General features: G+C 40.6%; 1 protein-coding gene and 1 non-coding gene across 5 annotated transcripts in view; one reads left to right on the top strand and one right to left on the bottom strand.

The window, feature by feature from the left end:
* The window catches only part of MDGA2 (MAM domain containing glycosylphosphatidylinositol anchor 2), a 1,412,234-nt gene that overhangs the window by 850,789 nt on the left and 539,825 nt on the right, over window positions 1-21,620 (top strand). The gene's annotated exons all lie outside the window — the stretch shown is intronic.
* On the bottom strand, window positions 7,806-7,963 carry LOC138260615 (small nucleolar RNA U109). The gene has a single exon (XR_011198920.1). It is a non-coding gene; the product is annotated as a small nucleolar RNA U109 (small nucleolar RNA).

Raw genomic sequence — 21,620 nt, forward strand, 5'->3', positions numbered from 1 at the left:
CGCGGTTAGATAATTGTGGAGCCATCTTGCAGAGATTGGAAGGTGAAATTGTTCCAACACTGCAAACCGTTTTCTTAAGAGGCCTTGAAATAATGCAATATTGCTCATTCTCTTCTTTTTCCCTGAACAAGAGCTCACTTGAGGCAAATAAATGACTCGCTCAATTGTATTTTTAGTGCTGATGCGGCTTTATGCTGTTTCAATCCTGTGAGCTGTTTTGGTTCCAAAACGAGCCCCTTAAGTATTTTCTGCATGGTTGAACCACACGTTGTCTGCTTCCTGGGCATTTTATTGGACACGATGTTTCTGTGCTTTAGTTTATGGTAAATCATGGTCCAGAGAACCAGCTGTGAGCCAATTATGCGCAGACATTCAGTTGCTGGTTCTTGCCCATATGTTAAAAATAACTGACTGCACATCATTGTAACTCGTGGGAGACGTGGGCCAAGTTTCCACGTTGCAAGAAAATAATGTGCAGTGTTTGCATGAATCATGTGACACTTACAATTGTAATGCGAGGTGCATCACAGATTGTTTAAGAAGCATTTTCAATGCAACGGGTCTCGCATTTGCTCGAGTTAGAGCTATTACCGTTGTAAACTCCTAACCGGACTTTTCTTGCCACACAAATGAAAAGAAAAAAAAACACAGCGCGATCGTGCTATGTAAAATGTAGCGCAACCGCGTTGTGTGGAAAATAAACAGAAAAAGTAGTCTGGAAGCCATCCTGAAAACATCGAGTTTCGTATGTTTTTAGTAGTTTACCGGTGCTGTGTAGGTGGGCTAAACACCGGAGAAGGCATGACGTATGTATGACTTTCACAAATGAAAGCAAGCGGATTTTAATAGGCAAGCACACGAACCAATGAAAGTGACTGACGTAACATGGTCGTGGTTGGAAGCCCAAAGAGAGATTACAGTATGGGACGGAGCGCTTTGCGCTCGCTCATAAGAACTGAGGCCTGGATTTAGAAACATGCCTCCCAACGCAGTACAGCAGACAAAGTTGCTGTGTTGCGTGACAGATAGAGCAGGAAAGCAAGGTATCTGCAGAGATATGTCACTATCCTGCTCTCTCCCTAGCGCTGGCACACAATTATATGCTGAGCGCCACAAAACACACCTTTGCGCCAACGCGGGTTTTGTACTGGCAGGGTAACCCTCTAGTCCAAAATGCTATACCTAGACAAACTTGAAATCTTTTCCCACTTCGGATGTGTACTATACAGTGCAGCAAATGTCAGTGCCGTTAGGAGAAATAAAAGTAGTTCTCTTTCTATTATATTTTGGTGCAAAACCCTGTCTAATTTTGTTAGTAAGTGGGGTTTTGCTTCGGAAACCGTGGGTGGTTGCATGGGACTGCCCAGGTACTACCCATGGAATACCTCATTGACGCAGGGTAATGCAAAGTAGTGCAGTGTTCCAGTGCATAACAAGCATTGAGCTGGAAAGGAAATTTAAAAAAAACATTTTGCGCAGGTTTGCATCACTTTTGTGATGCAGACCCAATGCAAAATGTTTGTAAATCTTCTCCTTAGTGTCTTTCTGAGTAATCCAGAAGGGATTTGCAGTGGAAAGAACACAAAAGAGTGCATCATTTTATTTACCATTCTAAAAGCCTGCAACCCTGCGTAACCCAAAGCACATAAAAAATAAGTAGTCAACTGGGCAGCTGCTGAAAACAATACAGCCATTGCCACATTTTTCTTAAATAAAAGAAAATCATTTGACTTTTAGTTCTTTCATCCACATATTTTTGATGTTTGTTAAACTATAAAGTGATACAAAATGGAACAGACACAAGTGAATATAAAAGGGGTCATTTATACCTGGACCCAAAAAGTGCATGGTAGTATTTATGGAGTACATAAGAGGTGCTGGGCGTTTGTGCTGTTAATGTCCCATTTATACCTAGATGTAAATTCATGGAGAGTAATGTGTTCAAATGCTAGTTTCATCTACTTTCAATGTTAGAATTCCCGCACTAGAAAACCCAGCCAATTATCAACAGTGAAAACCTAATAGTACACGCCTGGGCTAATACAGGAGTGAACTTTTCATTAAACTCTGTAGAGATGTTAGTGCAAATCCCTGCGTATAAGGAGTTGCGTATTTGAGTACTTTTTTTTCCAATTATGATGCTATATATGGACATAGTTCTTTTGCTAATCAGAGGGGCTCTGCCTCCCACTATTCGTTAAAAATGTTGCATAGTTTTTATTGATTATTTTTTGATCCTTAAATAAATAGAATATGTATGTAACATACTAAATGGCAATATAAGTACTTCAATTTCATTTTCAATCTGTACGTTTGTCACAGTGCAAAAGTGGAAAGCAATATAGTAAGCCCTTACATAGTGAAAAATTATTTCTCTGGGTCATCACTGGTCAAGAATTAAGTTATGAAAAGAGTCCGGGGCATCAAAAAGCGTTGGTTCATTGTGGAAAAAGAGTTAACCATATATATATTTGAGATAAACCCTTTTGTGTCAGTGATCTTAATGCCTACTCTCTACACCATAACATCAAGCAGAAATTGAGGTGCCCTGTGAATTGGCGGTTTCCCGTAGGGAGTGGTGGGCGTCTGCAGCGGTTTGGCCAGGGGATTTTCGGTTTCTTCATAGCGTGCTCAAAACACTACCAAAGCGTCAAAGGTGTTGGAACCTTTCATTAGCCTCATGGTCCTCTCCCACACTGTAATACGTTCGACTCTTCCAGGCACTGCTTGTCAATTTTAGTCAATCACTAACGGCGGCCTCTGATGGATACATGAGGCAGTACTTTTGTTGTTTCTTCCCAGTAATGATACAGCTGCATTGTTCACAATTTGTCCTGTGGTCATTTTCACCTCACTTACCTCTGTCTCAAACTCATCATTTTTTAAGGCCTTTCCATGGGTATCAAATACACGGACCTATTATTGATTAGAATGCTATCTTCCCAAAAAATTCTTGCAACCATCGCTCGGAGGGGGGATGGCTGTTTCAGTGGTACTAGAACTCTGGTCAGAGAGCAGAAAAAACAGTATTTCATCCTGTCTCACAATGGCAGAATTTTTCATGAGCAGGAGCAATTTTCCTGCATCTATTGTGCAAGAGACATAAATAGATAATGAGTTCGAGCAGTTCTTTAGCCTTCTTAGGGTAGCTACCTTTTGCATTCATGTTAATGCTTTGACTTTCACTGTTGTGTCTCAGAGCAGCACGGATGTCAATTTAGAGTCACCCGGGATCGCATTTGTGACCCCTGACTTGCTCCTTGCAACCCCTTGCAATACCTTGGTGACCGCTGGCTACAGGATGCAGCAAAACATAGCACAGCTTTGGGATATTGCAAAAGCAGCCGCTCCATGCTCCTCTTGCTGGGAACAGGCAACATTTGAAACTGCTACTGTTTCAACTTGTCCCATCACCGGAGATGTTGCCTAGCAGCACACCCTTCGAAGCCTCTCAGGCTCCAGACAGTTCTGAAGGCTCTGCATTGTGCTGGGAAGAATAGAGCTGTTACAATGACTTATGTCAGAATCCTTCTCTTACATTCAGGAGTCCAGACAGTGCCAGCAGAGTGTGGCAATGAACCCTCCCTCCAGTTGGGTCTCCTTGTTGAGAAATCCAAGTTTGCTGGTCTGCTATACAGTGGCGCCTCCTCCACAATGGCAGAAGAACTCTGCCCTCCTGCCAGCAGTGGCAGCTGCAAAACTTGAACAATAAAATTATAATAAACCATGTTTATTATTGTTTTATTTTTCTAGTGGGCGGAGCCATGGGGGATGACAGGCTGGGAGGAGGAGAGGTGGTACTGTTGGCAGTGCACATGTGGGTTTGACTGCCCACCTCAGGACTGACAAACCGGCATGTGCACTGAGCTGTTTCCAACCCGAGCTGCGTTGCTGGGTTGGAGACAGCAGGCACAGGCTCCCAGTCTGCAGGAAGCACAAATCAAAGGTGCTCAGGCCAATCTGGACGCTGCTGTCATGCTGCCAGCAGCGTGAGAGCAGCGTTAGAACTGTCTGCAGGGCAGGGCAGGGCAGGGCAGGCCAGGGGCCTGTGCCTGCAGTGAAAGGAGCCAGAAGAGCGGTGTTGCGATGGCGATGCGGCAGGTAAGTTGTTTTGTTTTATTTTTTTAAGTTCAATTTTTGTTGTCTTGTTTTGTGAGCCCCCTGCCCCGCCACATTGCCTTGACACCAGCCGAGACTGCTACTACGTAACCAGCACTCTGTTTGTCAAATCACCGGTGGGCCTTGGGAACTGGTGGTACCATGAACAAGCAACTACAGCATAGCATCGACTCCCTTTCCATCACACAGAGCAATGTACTATTGTAGGTCTCAGCTGCATAAGGTAATTGTTTTGCTTTTTAGTAGCAAACCTTCATGCTGCAGGAGCACTGTGAATAAACACTGTTCCTTTGCTATGACAAGCTGAATAACTTTGGTGGTTAATGTGCATGTTACATAGCCCTATGTGTGATCTTATCAATTGTTTCAATCAACATTAAGTAGTTTGGAAGGTTAATAGGCCTACTGCAGAGCATTTTGTGTGATCTTAGTGCACATTTATATTTTGGTTGGTTAAAACTTTTGTTGCACAGATCTTTTTTGTATCCTGCAGGTCACAAGTTTCAGCCCTGGCAACAATTCAGTCAGTTATGCAGCCACTGCAGAAAGCTGTATGTAACCATTGAGGGCTACTTTGCTTGTTAAGGTCATATTAGAATCAATACCTTATTTTAAGAATGGTAGAATAGGTTCAGCTGGGTGATAAGAAAACCATTTACTTCAGAGGTCAACATAACACACACATCAACTTACTTTGCCAGACGTAAGAAGTAGTTTATGAAAAATACAGATGGACCACCCAGGCAAAGGAATGTAGGCCTCACAAGATATATGGAAAGTGGTACATAAATAAAGTACAATAACCAATTCTGGCTATTGTGCTGCTCTGATTCCATACCTCTCCTGCAATGATGGCTTTAAAAACATTTGATGTGTTTTGGTTATGCTTGTACAAACACTAAACTACAAAGCCTGTAGTCTGTAGACACATGGATCAGGGCTTTAAAGTTCACAACGATAGAGTAGTGAATAACATTGCTACCCAAGGCAAATGTTCTTACTTTGGCTGCCATGAAACAATGAAATGATGAGATGGGCACACATGCCCATCTGTGCAGCTGCACTTCAGTCACATGCCCACCTTCTTGGCCTCAATACAAATTTTAACTTTCAGTTTTATATTGAAATAGTTTTTGTCAAAATAAAGCATTATTATGTATCATCAATGCCAAAACAAACTGTGTACAGAAAGTCCCACTCTTAAAATAAGACATCTGATATCCAGCACAGGGTGTCATTATTAAACTCACATATCACTTCACTATAACTGAACTGTGCACATAACTTTTAATTTTAAAAAGTCTGTAGAAACAGTAAACATTGTGTGAAACATACTGCAAGTATAACAATGGGAAGGGAAGATAAGCACAAGGGAGTGAGGAGCTCAGAGAAATCTGTGAGGCTACTGTGAAAACAGCAAGCAGAGGGAGACAGACATAATAATTCACAAATTTCCACTTGAGAACCGGACTGCAACTGCAAGTGTACACTCCCACAAGTCTTTTAACATTATCCAATTGGCGTCTCACACCTTCAGTCTCATGGCTTTCTCAGAATTTGATGGCTCCACCTGAGAAAATATGTAGGCTTTAGATGCTAAACCATTTTTACCCAAGGGAAAATCCAATCTTAAGATACAAGAGCAATTTTCACACCTCAACCAATAACAGTTTCTAAAGTGCCCTCACTGACATCAGCTGCTTCTGTTATTAATCTTGCCATCAGCTAGATATAATCCTGTTAATTTCATTTGTGTTGTTTCCACCATAATAAAGCACACTGCTACCAGTCCTTCCATCATCATGAAGTAGAATCTATTGTACCTCTGTGCGAGTTTTTCCTCACCAGACCCATTCCCTGCTGCAGAAACCAGTTTAACCCTCAGAAGTGTCATCAGCCCTGAGTATATCAAAGACCTTTAATTTGCAGTAAAGGCTTTTTGCAGGGATACAGCCACATTCTTTAATAGCCTCCCCATCTACCTATTGCTTCCTGCACTCAGTGTGTTTGGATGCTGTCTTGAACACCACAGGTCACGCACAAGTCTTTTGGCTCCTGTGCTGTCCTCCATCATGGTTTACCTGATCTTCAGAGACTGGAATCCTGTCTGCTCTTCAGAGACGGGCACTGGCCACCATTACCTTTCATCTCACCACTACCACATCAATTGAAATGTCTGGGTAGAAGTTTAGTGTCCTGTATAACAGCAATAGGCATCTGTAAAAACTATCCATCTTAAATTGTCTTAGTGCAACACATTAAACAGTTCCTGTCTCTTCAGCCTCTAGGTTGTTGTACTTTTGATAAAGATGATTATAATCCAGGACTGGCTAATGTGTTTAGCTTATAATTAGGTCACTTGTCGGAACCCCATCCGAACTGCAAGCTATATTACTAGGACTTGGAGAAGTGGCCAAAATCACTTCTTCCAAATTAAATGAGATGTGGATATTGATAGAGGGAGCTATTTCCTAAGAATACTCCCACTGGAGAGTTAAACCATAAGGTGATATGAAATACATCATCTTGTTGTCAGCTGGGATGTTTTTTTTCTAGGTCATCATGCTGTCTAGTAAATGGGTCTCCTGAGTTCATGATGTTCCAAAATCCCTCAGTATCCATCACTGCACAGGCACTGTTTAGTTTCACCAAGTATCCCTTTTGATGGCCTGTTGGTGGGTCGAGTTTAGCGTTCGACGTGTTGTATAGTTTTAAGTATACTTATACTGTGGTTCAAAGCTATTTCATTTGTTGGTTCCAGTGTCATTCAAAAATCCCTGCTTGCTAGTGGTCAGTTCTGTCTCTTTGTCCTGCCTTTTTCACTTTGGGAGCACCACATATTACTGTATAATTAGGCTATGTCCTGGTTATCTCTTCTGTAGGGAACTATTTTTTTTACTTTTTTGCTGTTCATCTTACACTATGGGTGTGTGTTGCAGAGCAGCCACCTCGGGCAAGTCCCTCCTCCCCCGCTGCCCCTGAAACAACAAACCAACAGCAAGGGGGGGCTTTCGCAGGGCCAGCTCACCCTCGTTTATCTTAGCTCCCATGGTGGGCTTGGAATGAGAGCTTTAATTTCCTTGTTGTCGGGCCATAGCTGGAAAAGACCAGCTGCGGTGCTCCAGTTGTGCTTAAAAGGGAGTGCTCTGCTGATTAGTGACTGCAGCCATTATGTTTGTATGAGCATGATCCCACGAGCCTGCATTTAAATAAAGCAAATATGCAATTTAGAATGTATTTAAACAAACTAAATACATAAAAAAAAAAAATAAACAGGCAGAAAAACATACGCATAACACTGCAAGGACAGCTCTAGGCCCCACAAGGCTATAACTGGCATTGCCTCTTTAAGGGGTCCTTTGAAACTGCCTCACTCTCTCGAACTCGATGAAATGCGAGACTGTTGTTGCTTTCCCAGTGCCTGACTTCATCGGCTTGGAGCTGTGTGTTTGTGAGATGGCATGCCTGTATATTCATGCATAAACAAGCATTACGGTCTCACCATGCTTAGACTCGGTGAGTTGTAACCTCCTGCTGCTAACATGAGTGAATTTATTTTTAATGTTTCCTTCAGCACTCCGCTGGAATGCATGCCTTTCCTTACTCTCCCCCTCCCCCTCACCACCACTTTTTACAAGAATACTTTTTACAAGAGACTGTTCTGCTGGTTTGTATAGGCCTGATGTTTGTGTGGGAGATATATACTACCACTCGGTCTGTGTTGGCAGACCAGTGGCCCTGATAGCTCCACCCTTCATCTGGCACATTAGTGGACATTGATCGCACTCTATGGAAAGTGGACTCACACGTGGCAGCACTTGAGTGCAGACCCCTCCATGTGCATTTCAAACATTCAAGTACACTTTCCTCATACGATATAAAAAATCGTTCAGTTATGTAGAAGAGATACGGTTACCGAACAGAACCGTCTTTCGGAATTTAAGATATTATCAGCCAGCAATGGTGTTCAGCACCCCCAACCCTTTCCACGACCCCTGCAGTGATCAGGGCGGCCGTCACCCTTTCATCCTTCCAAAGTCGCTAAACTAAGAGGGTCTCAAAACCTCTGATCTGCAGTTTACATGAATGAAATAAGTAGTGCTCATCCCACCGAGCCGCTTATACCAGTTATGAATTTCTAAACGACAGTCAGAATAAGCTCGAAAATGCAAAAGTGTGGTTATGACCATTCCTTTTAATTGTTTTTCTTAAATATTACTAACAAGGGATCCAACTATGAGCGCTAATGTTTATTTTTGTTTAATCTGCACCACATGTGTACAGATTTTGCAGTTTTCCCATTACACCTCCCACCCCACTAGAAGTCTGCACAATACAGTCAATCGCTGGACTGATATCTTCTAAGTCGTGCGCTTATGCAAACTTTCACCGAGCCCATGATAGGCAGGTAGGGGCGTAACTTTACACCTCTCCCAATGAATACATTTTGTAATAAATAGTTGGGCACAGATGCTTTCAGTCCGGTATGGGGAGGTGTCTGTCAGAATTCACCAGGACTTTTTACACACAGACAAAAATGCACATACATACACTCTACCACTTCCTTTTGGGAAAGATATACAAAATGTTGGTTATTTCACAAAATAATGTGCTTTCTCTCTCTTATTCTCTCTACCTGTCTGCATTCCTTGCTATTTCCACTTGCCATTTAAGCCCCGGGTGTGCGCACTGCTTGTTGAATACTGTATTTTAGTATTTTATGCCCATGTGATTGTTCTGAAATTCAAAATTTACACCCCTGCAGTATACTTTTAAGTATTCTTATACGGTGGTTCAAAACTATTTCATTTGTTGTGATCACTACCTCTGAAATTATCCCTGCAGGGGTTATCACTACTGTGATTACTACCTCTGAGATTACCACTGCTGAGAATGCCACTACTGTGATTATTTATTGTGATTACTACTGCTGAGATTACCACTGCAGGGAGTACCACTGCAGAATTACCCCCACTGTGATTACTACCTCCGAGAGTACCACTGCAGGGATTGCCACTGCTGATATTACCACTACTGTGATTACTACTTCTGAAATTAACCCTGCAGGGGTTACCACAGCTGAGGTTACCACTACTGTGATTACTACCTCTGAGATTACCACTGCTGGGATTACCACTGCTAGGATTACCACTGCTGAGATTACCGCTACTGTGATTACTACCACTGAGATTTCCACTGCAGGGACTACCACTGCTGAATTACCACTACTGTGATTACTACCTCTGAGAGTACCACTGCAAGGATTACCACTGCTGAGATTACCACTACTGTGATTACTAACTCTGAGATTACCACTGCTGATATTACCACAACTGTGATTACTACCTCTGAAGTCACCCCTGTAGGGGTTATCACTGCTGAGGTTGCCACTACTGTGATTACTACCTCCGAGATTACCAGTGCAGGGATTATCTCTTCTGAGATTACCACCATTGAAATTATCACTGTAGGGATTACCACTGTTAAAATTAGTACCTGTGAGATTACCACTACTGACATTACCACTGATGTGATGACTGCAACTGAGATTACCTCTGCAGGAATTATCACTGATGTGATTACTACCAATGAGATTACCACTACTGTGATTACTACCGCTGAGATTAACAATGCAGGGATTACCACTACTGTGAGTACCACTACTGTGATTACTACCACTGAGATTACCACTGCAGGGAGTACCACTGCTGAATTACCACTACTTTAATTACTACCTCAGAGTACCACTGCAGGGATTACCACTGCTGAGATTACCACTGCTATTACCACTACTGTGATTACTACTTCTGAAATTACCCTTACTACTGATATTACCACTACTGTGATTACTACCTCAAAGATTACCACTGCAGGGATTACCACTGCTGAGATGACCACTACTGTGATTACTACCACTGTAGGGGGTACCACTGCCAAATTACCACTACTGTGATTACTACTTCTGAGAGTACCCCTTCAGGGGTTACCACTATTGATATTACCACTACTGTGATGATCACCTCTGAGATTACCACTGCTGGGATTACCACTGCTGACATTACCACTACTGTGATTACCACTACTGTGATTACTACTGCTGAGATTACCACTGCAGGGAATACCACTGCTGAAATACCACTACTTTGATTTCTACCTCTGAGACTAACTCTGCAGGAATTATCACTGCTGAGATTACCACTACCTCTGAAGCTACCCCTGCAGGGGGTACCACTGCTGAGGTTACCACTACTCTGATTAGTATGTTTGAGATAACCAGTGCAGGGATTACCTCTGCTGATATTACCACCATTTAAATTATCACTGCAGGGATTACCACTGCTAACATTACCATGACTGGGATTACTACCTCAGAGATTACCACCACTGTGATTACTAACTCTGTGATTACCACTGCTGATATTACCACTACTGTGATTACTGCATTTGAAATTACCCCTGCAGGGGTTACCACTACTGACATTACCACTACTGTGATTACTACCGCTGAGATTACCACTGCAGGGATTACCACTGCTGGGATTACCACTACTGAGATTATCACTACTGTGATTACTACCGCTGAGATTACCACTGCAAGGAGTACCACTGCTGAATTACCACTTCTATGATTACTACCTCTGGGAGTACCACTGCAGGGGTTACCACTGCTGGTATTACCATTGCTAGGATTACCACTGCTGATATTACCACTACTGTGATTACAATTATCCCTTCAAGGGTTACCACTACTGAGATTATCACTGATGTGATTACTAGTACTGTGATTACTACTACTGATATTACCAGTACTGTGATTCCTACATCTGAGAGTACCACCGCAAGGATTACCACTGCTGAGATTACCACTACTGCGATTACTAACTCTGAGATTACCACTGCTGATATTACCACAACTGTGATTACTACCTCTGAAATTACCACTGTAGGAGTTAGCACTGCTGAGGTTACCACTACTGTGATTACTACCTCCAAGATTACCAGTGGAGGAATTACCTCTGCTGAGATTACCACCATTGAAATTATCACTTTAGGGATTACCACTGCTAAAATTACTACTTCTGAGATTACCACTGCTGACATTACCACTGATGTGATTACTACCATAAGATTGCCACTACTGATTACTACCTCTGAGATTACCACTGCTGAGATGACCACTACTGTAATTACTACCTCTGTGATTTTTGCTGCAGGGATTACAACTGTTGAGATTACCACTTTTAAGATTACCACTAGACTGATTAGGATAGATTCAAGAGTAAGTGTACTGACCCTGTGCTAACCTACAACTTAAAATGAACATTACTTTATAAGTACCCACCACCCTATCTTTATGACCATACAGTGCCCTCTCCTTAACCCAGTGATTACATTATGCCGGGGGTGCCACCAGTACATATTTTGGAGAACCAGGACTCTTCCACTCTGTCCCATGGTGGTCCTATTGGTCTTCAAAAAGGATTAGTCCCACCCAGCCCTAGGCCTAGACATGGCTGTAGCATTCTCGAGTGGCAAGGACACCAAGCACTTCATTTTCCTTCATCCATTCTTATATTAAACCATTCAGTGCCCAGGCAAAGACATACTTTCATTTTCATAAAATTATTTTTTGTACCCTGTAACAAGTCCAGCATTTCAGGATTTTTATTGAGTATTTCACTATTCTTTGTCCATGTACACAGGCATGCTATCAGTGTTAGTTGGACCAGCCCCTTTGATATTTTCGTAGATGCTGCTTTGTTTCACTCTTTGCTTTTTATTTTGGTAGAACACTAAAAATGTGTTCCCATAACATTGAACCTGTTACTTAGATAACTGCACTTTTGCTGATAGTTTTCATTGTGAGCGGATTTTCCTTTTGTGTGTTTCCTTTGCGCTCATGGCGCTGCTGGCTATCTTATGTGAAACTGTTTTACTTTTCAGTTTATGTGGCAAGAATAGTCCGGTTAGGAGTTTACAATGCTAATAGCGTTAACTCGAGTAAACACGAGACCTATTGCATTGCAAATGCTTGTTTTGCTTTGACAGCCCATTTATATTTTGCTCTTTGCATGGCGATAACAGCAGTATCCTAGGGTACTTCATTAGATGCAACTTTTAACCATTTATTAGTGTCCCTGCAAGTGCTCCTAAACCAAATGCAAGTGCAAAGAAAGGGGATCATAAGACATTTTCTATCTTGCCACATAATATGGCAAAGGCATCCACCATCACAGGAGATATAAACTTGGACTTTGCTTGATCTCATGGGTGAGATCTTTCACACGTACCCAATTAACCACATTAATCTCACACCTGACTTCCTTGCCATTACGTCTAGCATCATATTTGTCTTTCATTTTCTTGTGGAAAACTTCAACTCTGGGCTGCATGGTCTTGCTTCAGAAAATGTGCGGTGAGATTTTTGCTGAAAATCTCTCAAGCATGCAGGACATAATTTCAAAAGGACATAGCCCAGTGACTCCATTAGGACATGCACAATGGGACCACAGCATACTCTGTACTGCATCAGCCAGGTAAATTTGTTTTGGACGGCCCACTTAATGCGTGCCATCAATGTGCAATTCATTTTCTCCATGAGTCCATTTGCCTGAGGGGTGATATAATGCTATGCATTTGTGTTTTATCGCATTGCTTTCTAGAAAATCCTTCATCTCTTATGAGACAAATTGCACCCTGTTGTTGTATACAATTTCTTTTGCAACTCCTTCTTCCAAAAGCAATTTCTTCAGGACTTTTATGACAATGACAGTATTAGGCTCCTCCATAAAGTCTACTTCCCAACATTTGCTGTAGTAGTCTATCACCACCATCACAGATTTACATCTCTGTGGTAGAATGTTGAATTGACTGATGAAATATATCATTAGTTTCAACCATGGCCCCTTAGGCAGAGCAGAGGTCTGAAAAGGCACGGACTCAGTTTTCAACCCCATGTTACTGATGGTACATATATAACAAGCTTTAACACTTGCAACAATTTCTTTGTCCAGTCAGCAATAACTGACCCTAATCTTTTGTTTATTGATGGTTTGTCCCAAATGTCCTTCATGTCCATACAATATTATCTTATCCCTTAAATCACTCGGGGGAATTAATATGTCACCATGCATTAACAACCCATTTCTCTCTACCGACAACTCATCTGCTACCTTGACTGAATGCTTATTGGTAACACTTTCTCATTAGACCATCCCTCTATGACATACTTCTTCACACTCTCTAGATCTTCATCACTCGACATTTCAACAATCCAATCATCCTCAGTAAATGCATTACTCTGACACACATCAAGCTTAGCTCTCAACCATTCTTCAACCCCCTCTTCCCAATTCATGGATTGCTCCTGATTAGTACCCGAGGATCACAACAAATAATCAGCTTTGGTGTTTTTTCGACCCGGAATATACTTGATTTTGAAGTTATACTGCAAAAGCTTCTAACTCAATCTGGACAACCTAGTGGGTGGGTGATAATTAAACGGGGTGCAAAGTGAGGAGATGTGGTGCTCAGGATGTCAAAATACCATATGTGTTATGACAGGGGAACCCCACAAGGGAAACACCATACCTTTAGAGGTATGCACAACCTCAAAACTAAGACAATACACAATGAGGGTCCCCTCTTGTAAAAGATCTCAAAATAAATTAAAGAGACAAATCACATAGAACAACATTTCAAATAACAGTCCATGTCACACCAAGCAGGTTCACAAGTCCAAAGATGAATCAAAAATTTATTGGGAAAATTCAGAACATCCAAAGTAGATTATATTTCCAGCCAACACGTGTTTCGTCTTGGGAGATCTTTACATCCCTTACGACTTCTTCAGGGCTAGAAATCATAAACATAACACACGAGTTAAGACCAATATGCTCAACCGCCAAGTTCATATCAAATGTGTACCAGAGCGCAAGGGAGGAATGAATACATCATTCTGTCACCTGATATAAGTGAGAGGAAAGTAAGTTAACAAATAACACCTATTAAAAGACACCTACTATAACACCTGTATACACGGACAAACACAAAATTGCAACATGCTCAGATTCAAGTGAAATACCAAAGTCAGTAAACACCAAAAACAACCACATGCAGCCCATAGCGTGTAAAAGTAACCAAAATACAAATACTTATGATCAAATACCTTATTAGTCAACCATACTTCAAAAAAACAAGTAGACACAAAAATGTATCCAGATCAATATGTGCTTCAAACGTAAAAGCTATCCGATTGATACTTCCGATCTGATGTTGAAGAGAAAATGAGAAACCAACATTCAAAGAACTAATAGTTAACAAAGTCCCAATACCTTAATTAGTCAAAAACATATACTGACAACCGTGATCCATATCCCATGAAGACTATCCAGAAGTCCATATTTTAACAGCAAATTAATCCGTATTTAAAATAAAAATATCAATTTCCACATGTATCACAATGATATGTCGACTTAGTGAATTAGAAACATGTCACAATATACATATGCCCAATACCCTTCCACCGTTATCAGTAACTTACCAATATCTGTTCCTTCAGTAAATAGGTATTTTAGAAAGCGGCGTTTCCAAATACGAACCCCTAGCGTGTGCGCTTAACGCGCGCACACGAACCCGGAAGTTAAATACACTTCGGGGTTCGCCTATCAAGTTAAACGGGCATCAACATCGAGGACGGCCACACACTGCGCCTAACATCGTAGTCCACAGCTGTTGAATATTTAACACTGCGGATTATACATTCTATGGAGAAAAAGCGGTAAACAAAAGTACGCAAAGTGCATCTAACCACTAATTATATAATTATGAGCTATTGTAAACTAACTAAACAATCCAAAGTAAACCTTAAGTGTAAATAAAGTGCAGTAAATGATATTCACAATACTATTACAAGCCAATACATACTAAAAGAGGGCATGGTGAGCACTCCATACAATCCAATTCACGAGTGGGACACCCGAAATCATAGAACACAGGAAATTCTTAACTATGATAGCGATAGAAATACTATTCAACCTTATCTAAGCTAATAACAATCCCCTAAATAGTATGAAGAAAAGAATAATATCATAAGGAAGATACAAAAAGCCCCAATGGTTGATTGTGAGCTATTACGCGTATGAGAATCTTGATCCTTAACTCGTGTGTACACACCTCACAATATATACTTATACAATAATCAACTCAAATTCAACCCTTCCCACACATATTTGCATGTATACGAGAACAAAACAGTCAATAAAAAATCATACTGTATACCACAAAAAGCAATAGTTTAGTCACCCAAAAAGAACTCCAGTTCTCTATCAGAATTCAGTCCTGACTCCACAGCTCTTAGTCTCATAATCCACAATGCTTCTTGTCTGCGTAAACGTAATTCCCTATTGCCCCCTCCGGGATCATGGGGGACATGCTCCAATCCAAAAAATTCAAGACATTTTTGAGTTGGTTGTGCATCACAAGTTGTCATATGTGCTACTAAGGGATATCTCACATCCCCATTCTTGAGTACCCGAATATGTTCTCCTATTCTAATTTTAAGTGGTCGTATCGTGCTTCCAACATACATTTTTGTACATTTACCGCAAATTATATACACAACAAAATTAGAATTACAGTCCATAGTGGAACAAATAACAAATGTTTTACCATCATGAGAGAATTCTTGCATTTTGTGACAAGCCCAACGACAAACTCCACAACAACCACATTTGAAAAAGCCCGCCCCTCTCTGGGATAGCCATGTTTTGTTAGAGGAGATGGTGGTGAAGCTAGGACTCAATATATTTCTTAGGGTTCTGCCTTTACGAAATGATGTGATGACTCCTCCAGCCACCACATTCTTCAATGCCTCTTCCTGCATAAGTACATTCCAGTGTTTGTTCATAAATCTTTTAAGGATCAAGGAAGCATCATTGAAATCTGTTACAAACCTCACCAAGTTAGATGTCTCCTTGGTCTCTTTCTGTACTTTGAGTTTCAAAGTCTCATTTCTATCTATATAACTTGCTTTCAAATGTGCTTTTTTAATGATCTTATTAGAATAACCCCGTGCTGAAAACCTCCTTTCCATGTCATTCATCTGGGCAACACATTCCTCATCTAGGTTACAATTACGTTGTGCCCTCATAAATTCTCCAAAGGGAATTGATGTCACCTGATGTCTGGGGTGTGCACTTTTGGCATGCAGAATAGAATTGCAGGCAGTAGCCTTACGGAAAAGTCTACTATGAATCCTACCATCAGAAATGAAAAATTCTACATCCAAAAATTCAATTTTGGCAGCACTAAATTGAATAGTAAATCTAACATTCATGTGGTTAGAGTTTAAGAAGCTACAGAATTCCATAAGTTTTTCTTTACCACCTGTCCAAATCATTATGCAGTCGTCTATATAACGACCCCAAAACAATATATGTGTTTGCCATACAGCGGAATCTGGGCCCCAAATCCATGTGTGTTCCAACCAGCCCATGAACAGATTCGCATAGGATGGAGAGAACTTGGAGCCCATTGCTACACCACGTTTTTGTCGAAACCACATATTGTTAAACAGAAAGAAGTTATTAGTAGTGATCATGGTGATCATCTCCAATAGCATCATAGTGTGATCCCATAAACTTGCTGATTTTTTATTTAGAATTTTTTTTAAGGCTTCTAATCCTAAATCATGATTAATGCGTGTATATAGAGACACCACGTCTAAAGTCACCAATAACATGTTATTATCCCACTCCACGTCACTCAAAATGCTGAGAATATGCGTGGTGTCTCTAATAAAAGAAGGAAGATTATGAACCAGTGGTTGCAAAAAAAAGTCCACATATTCTGACAGCCTTTCCGTAGGACCAAGTATACCTGATAAAATGGGTCTCCCAGGTGGGAAAGGTAAGCCTTTGTGTATCTTAGGTAAGGTATAAATACACGGATAACGAGGATGGTGTATCTTTAAGTACAAAAATTCATCTTTATTAAGTAACCCTTGTTGTTGCCACACCACTAATCTGTTATTGATCATATGTGCAAGACCGGGGATGGGATTGTGTGTGATCTTCTCATAACATGACATATCATTAAGTTGTGCCAGAATCTCATTATTTGCGAATAAACTTAAACATGTCAATTTTAGATCTGCAGGCATCACCAAAATTACTAGGACAATAACTGAGACCCTTAGATAAGAGGCTTTTGATCCCTGTTGTTAATACCAAATTTGACAAATTCACTATATTGATAGATGATGCATCATCAGAGTTCACACTTTCTTGTCCCGAGATCTCGTTTTGACTCCTTCCACCTCTTTTTTTGAAGTATGGTTGACTAATAAGGTATTTGATCATAAGTATTTGTATTTTGGTTACTTTTACACGCTATGGGCTGCATGTGGTTGTTTTTGGTGTTTACTGACTTTGGTATTTCACTTGAATCTGAGCATGTTGCAATTTTGTGTTTGTACGTGTATACAGGTGTTATAGTAGGTGTCTTTTAATAGGTGTTATTTGTTAACTTACTTTCCTCTCACTTATATCAGGTGACAGAATGATGTATTCATTCCTCCCTTGGGCTCTGGTACACATTTGATATGAACTTGGCGGTTGAGCATATTGGTCTTAACTCGTGTGTTATGTTTATGATTTCTAGCCCTGAAGAAGTCATAAGGGATGTAAAGATCTCCCAAGACGAAACATGTGTTGGCTGGAAATATAATCTACTTTGGATGTTCTGAATTTTCCCAAAATATTTTGGATTCATCTTTGGACTTGTGAACCTGCTTGGTGTGACATGGACTGTTATTTGAAATTTTGTTCTATGTGATTTGTCTCTTTAATTAATTTTGAGATCTTTTACAAGAGGGTACCCTCATTGTGTATTGTCGTAGTGGGTGGGTGATCACTGTGCCTTCAAGTATATTCACCAATGGCCTGTGATCAGTTTCTAGTGTAAATTTCCATCCCCAAACAAAACATTCCAACCATCCAACCACCCAGCAACAGGCCAACAGTTTTTTCTCTGTGACAGAGAAAATGTTTTCATTCTCTTTCAAGGGCATGGATGTAAAATCCACAGTCGATTCAACCCTGTCTTCTTTTTTCTGAGCAAGTGTGGCACTCCCTGGTAGGATCAAATAGTGCCAATACTTCAGTAGATAATATGCAATTTGTTAAAGCTGTAACTTCATTCTGGCACTAATCACTCCAAAAAAGACTTTCTTTTTCTTGAGAAGTTCCCTCAAGTGTACAGCTTTGGCTGCAATTTTTTATAAACTTTGCATAAAACTTTCAAACCCGTAAGAAGAATACAACTTGCTCTTTGCTTTTCGGAGAGGTAGCTTTCGTGAAGGCTTCCACCAGATCTGAACTGGATTCCATCTTTTTAAAGATTAAAAATGGCCTAAATATTCAATGCTGCTTTTTGCAATTTCACACTTTTTGATATTTGCCACAATCCCAAACTTGTTCAACCTTTCAGAACCATGCGCATGAGTGCGTCATGACTCTGAAGGTCTGATCCTGCTACTCGGATTTTGCCCTGGAATATCAATACTCCCTTGAATTCCTTTAAAACAGCCTCCAAATCACAGTACTCAGAGGTAGCAGATGCCAATTCAAAAGCCATCCTCCTGAACTGGAATGTGACAACTGGTGATACTAAAACTGTCAAATGTTTGGAGGATTCATCAAATTATATTTGATGGTAGGCAGCCACTAAGTCGATTTAACTAAACAATTTGGCAAACGTAGTGATGATGTCGTCTGTGCAAGGAAGAGGGTGAGAGTCTACCCATATTACCTTATTTAGGCTCCTCAGATTAACACAAACTCTCAGTTGACCATTTTTCTTCCTCACCATCACAACTCCTTCACTCAAAAGCAATTTCTAAAGGACTTTTATGACCATGATAGTATTAGGCTACCCCATAAAGTCTACTTCCCACTGCTTGCTTTAGTAGTCTGTCACCACCATCACAAAATTACATCTCTGAGGTAGAAAGAAGATAATCATAGCGATGAGTCAATAGGTTCAATAACCCCATTGTCACACATTTTCTTGAGAATATCAACTAGGTCCTCTTGAACACATTTCTTATGTTATCCTAAGTTGGGGAGATGCCACACTGTACCTTTATTTTGTGTTTAAACCCTCTGATCCTACTCAGCGTATCACTGAAGAACACTGTATACTTTTCAGCCCAACTTTTGTTTGGATCTTGAACAATGGAACTTGCTTGCTGGATTCACCATCAGCAACCAAAGACACTAGAACCTTCTTTCGTGGCCTCAACGTCATGCCAAATTAACCCTGATGTGCCAACGTAATATGTTCACTCCCTTTTTGGATACATACACCTTGCCAAATATCTCTCTTTCCCTACATTTCAGATGACATTCAAAATATTTTGTCAGTTCAATCTTTCTTCCATCATACATTACAGGGCATCTGTTCGGGGGCAAAAATTTCTTATCACCACCCCAAGTTTGATGCCACAGATCATCAGTGATCATTGTCCTCCTTGCTCCCGAATTAATCAGCAGATTCAACATATTCCCATCAACAATGATGTTTTCAGATGAGTCTACACAATTTGCCTCACTACCCTGAACAACCAGTACAACATTCTTTCCCACACTTAATTCATCCTCCAAACTGTCACTTTTCCCTCTATCGGGCACCAAGTTCACCATATTCTTTGGGGATTGACACACCTTGGCAAAGTGTCCCACATCCCCACATGCTCTGCACTTCACATTTTTCACAGGACAAGGACCACCATTACACATATGATTTGGATAGCTGCATCTAAAACAAATGCCCTTCTGACTGAAAAAACCCTCTTTCTTTTCAGTAAAAAATCTTGATCTGTCCCTTCTGTTTTGAATTACCAATTTATTTAACTCCAGCAACCTCATTCTGCTGTTTACGTGTAATCTCTTTACACAACCTGTGTGATAACTCTATACTTTTTACAAAATATAAAGTTTTATATTTAAGGTTTTCCATAAGTATGTGATTCTTCAAAGTCAATAACTTTTCCTGGAACTTTTTGTCCCAACAACGCACAAATATCTGATCCCGTATGAGTTGCACAGTAAAATTCTCATATTCACATTCTGCAGCAAGCATGCATAGCACTGCTCCGTAGCAATCTATTGGCTCATCTTAATGTTGCGCCCTAGTAAAGAACTTGTGCCTCTTCACTATCAAACTAGGGTGCACATCGAATTGCTTTTCAATTTTTTGCATAGCCAATTGATATTCGTCAATTTCCTCTTCTGTATATTGATATAAAATTTGTGGAAAACTAAAGTGTAACAAACTCTAGGTGTAAAGTGTTTAAATCTATGCTGCTCAGACAAACATAACATTAAATGTGAATCCTGTCAACTATAGATGATCCCATCAGATACAAATGTGTAAATAAGAAAAGAGTCTGTCCTTATTTAAATATAATCTCATGCACACCTTGACAAGTGTCAACTAAGAATGTGGAATGCAGGGTAAAGGATATGCGCTGTAGTACTTTACTTCAGCCAGTTGGAAACTGAAGCCTGTTGAGACTGTGGCTAATAAACCTACACTTCTACAATGAATTGAGGGTGGTGTATTGTGTGAATACAGTTCCTCAAATTTGGCAACAAGTTGGCCACAGTCAGAGATCCACATGTGTTCCTAACACTGACGCTGGCCAGTGGTAAGAGTTTGAAAATGTATATACAGATCTTCAAAGGGACTCTTTTGAAGCTTAAGGCAATTATAAGATGTCACACGCCTTTAATAATAAATACGTCATAGCTCGGGGGTACTCTGTCTTTCATTGATGGATCTTTATTGATGGATCTTAGCTCTGCTTTTGACTGGATCAATCAATCTACGCTTTGGCTAATACCTGATATTATAGGCCTATAGGCTTGCATCAGGAGCTGAATTACTTTCTTTAAGACCTACCTCAGGATTTCAAAGCCTGAGTATGGTATGGACCAGGGAGGTTTACTGGCCCTTTTGAGCTGGAACAGGGTTTGAGGCAAGGCTGTGTATTGGCCCCAATTTTATTTTCACTCTTTGTCAATGAGTTCCATGTTTATTTAGTGTCTTATTGAAGAGACTTCCTAAAAGTCAAGAATCGCTCAGTGGCGGCCTTATATGCTGACACTACTGTTTTGATTACCCAGACCTCTTCAAGTCTCAAGAAACATATCAATAATTTTTGCAGCATTTATGGATAGCTTAGAGACCAAAACTCAGTATACGGCTGAAGGAGGTGGGCTATCAAACATAAGACCCATTTTTATAAAGGGAAGGCATCTAGAAAGAGTACACAGCTTTCTATATTTGATCCATTTGTATTCCAGTTTTGACTTACGGGTCCTTTATTTGGGGACACTGCCCAACTAAATAGCTCTAAGTTGAGGAGAACATATTCTGTAGCAGACTTTTGGGGCTGCCTCCCAACAGTCTGCTTTTTAGTATTCATAAAGAATTTG

This window comes from Pleurodeles waltl, chromosome 9 (assembly GCF_031143425.1).
Source record: "Pleurodeles waltl isolate 20211129_DDA chromosome 9, aPleWal1.hap1.20221129, whole genome shotgun sequence".
In the NCBI taxonomy this organism is placed as follows: Eukaryota; Metazoa; Chordata; class Amphibia; order Caudata; family Salamandridae; genus Pleurodeles; species Pleurodeles waltl.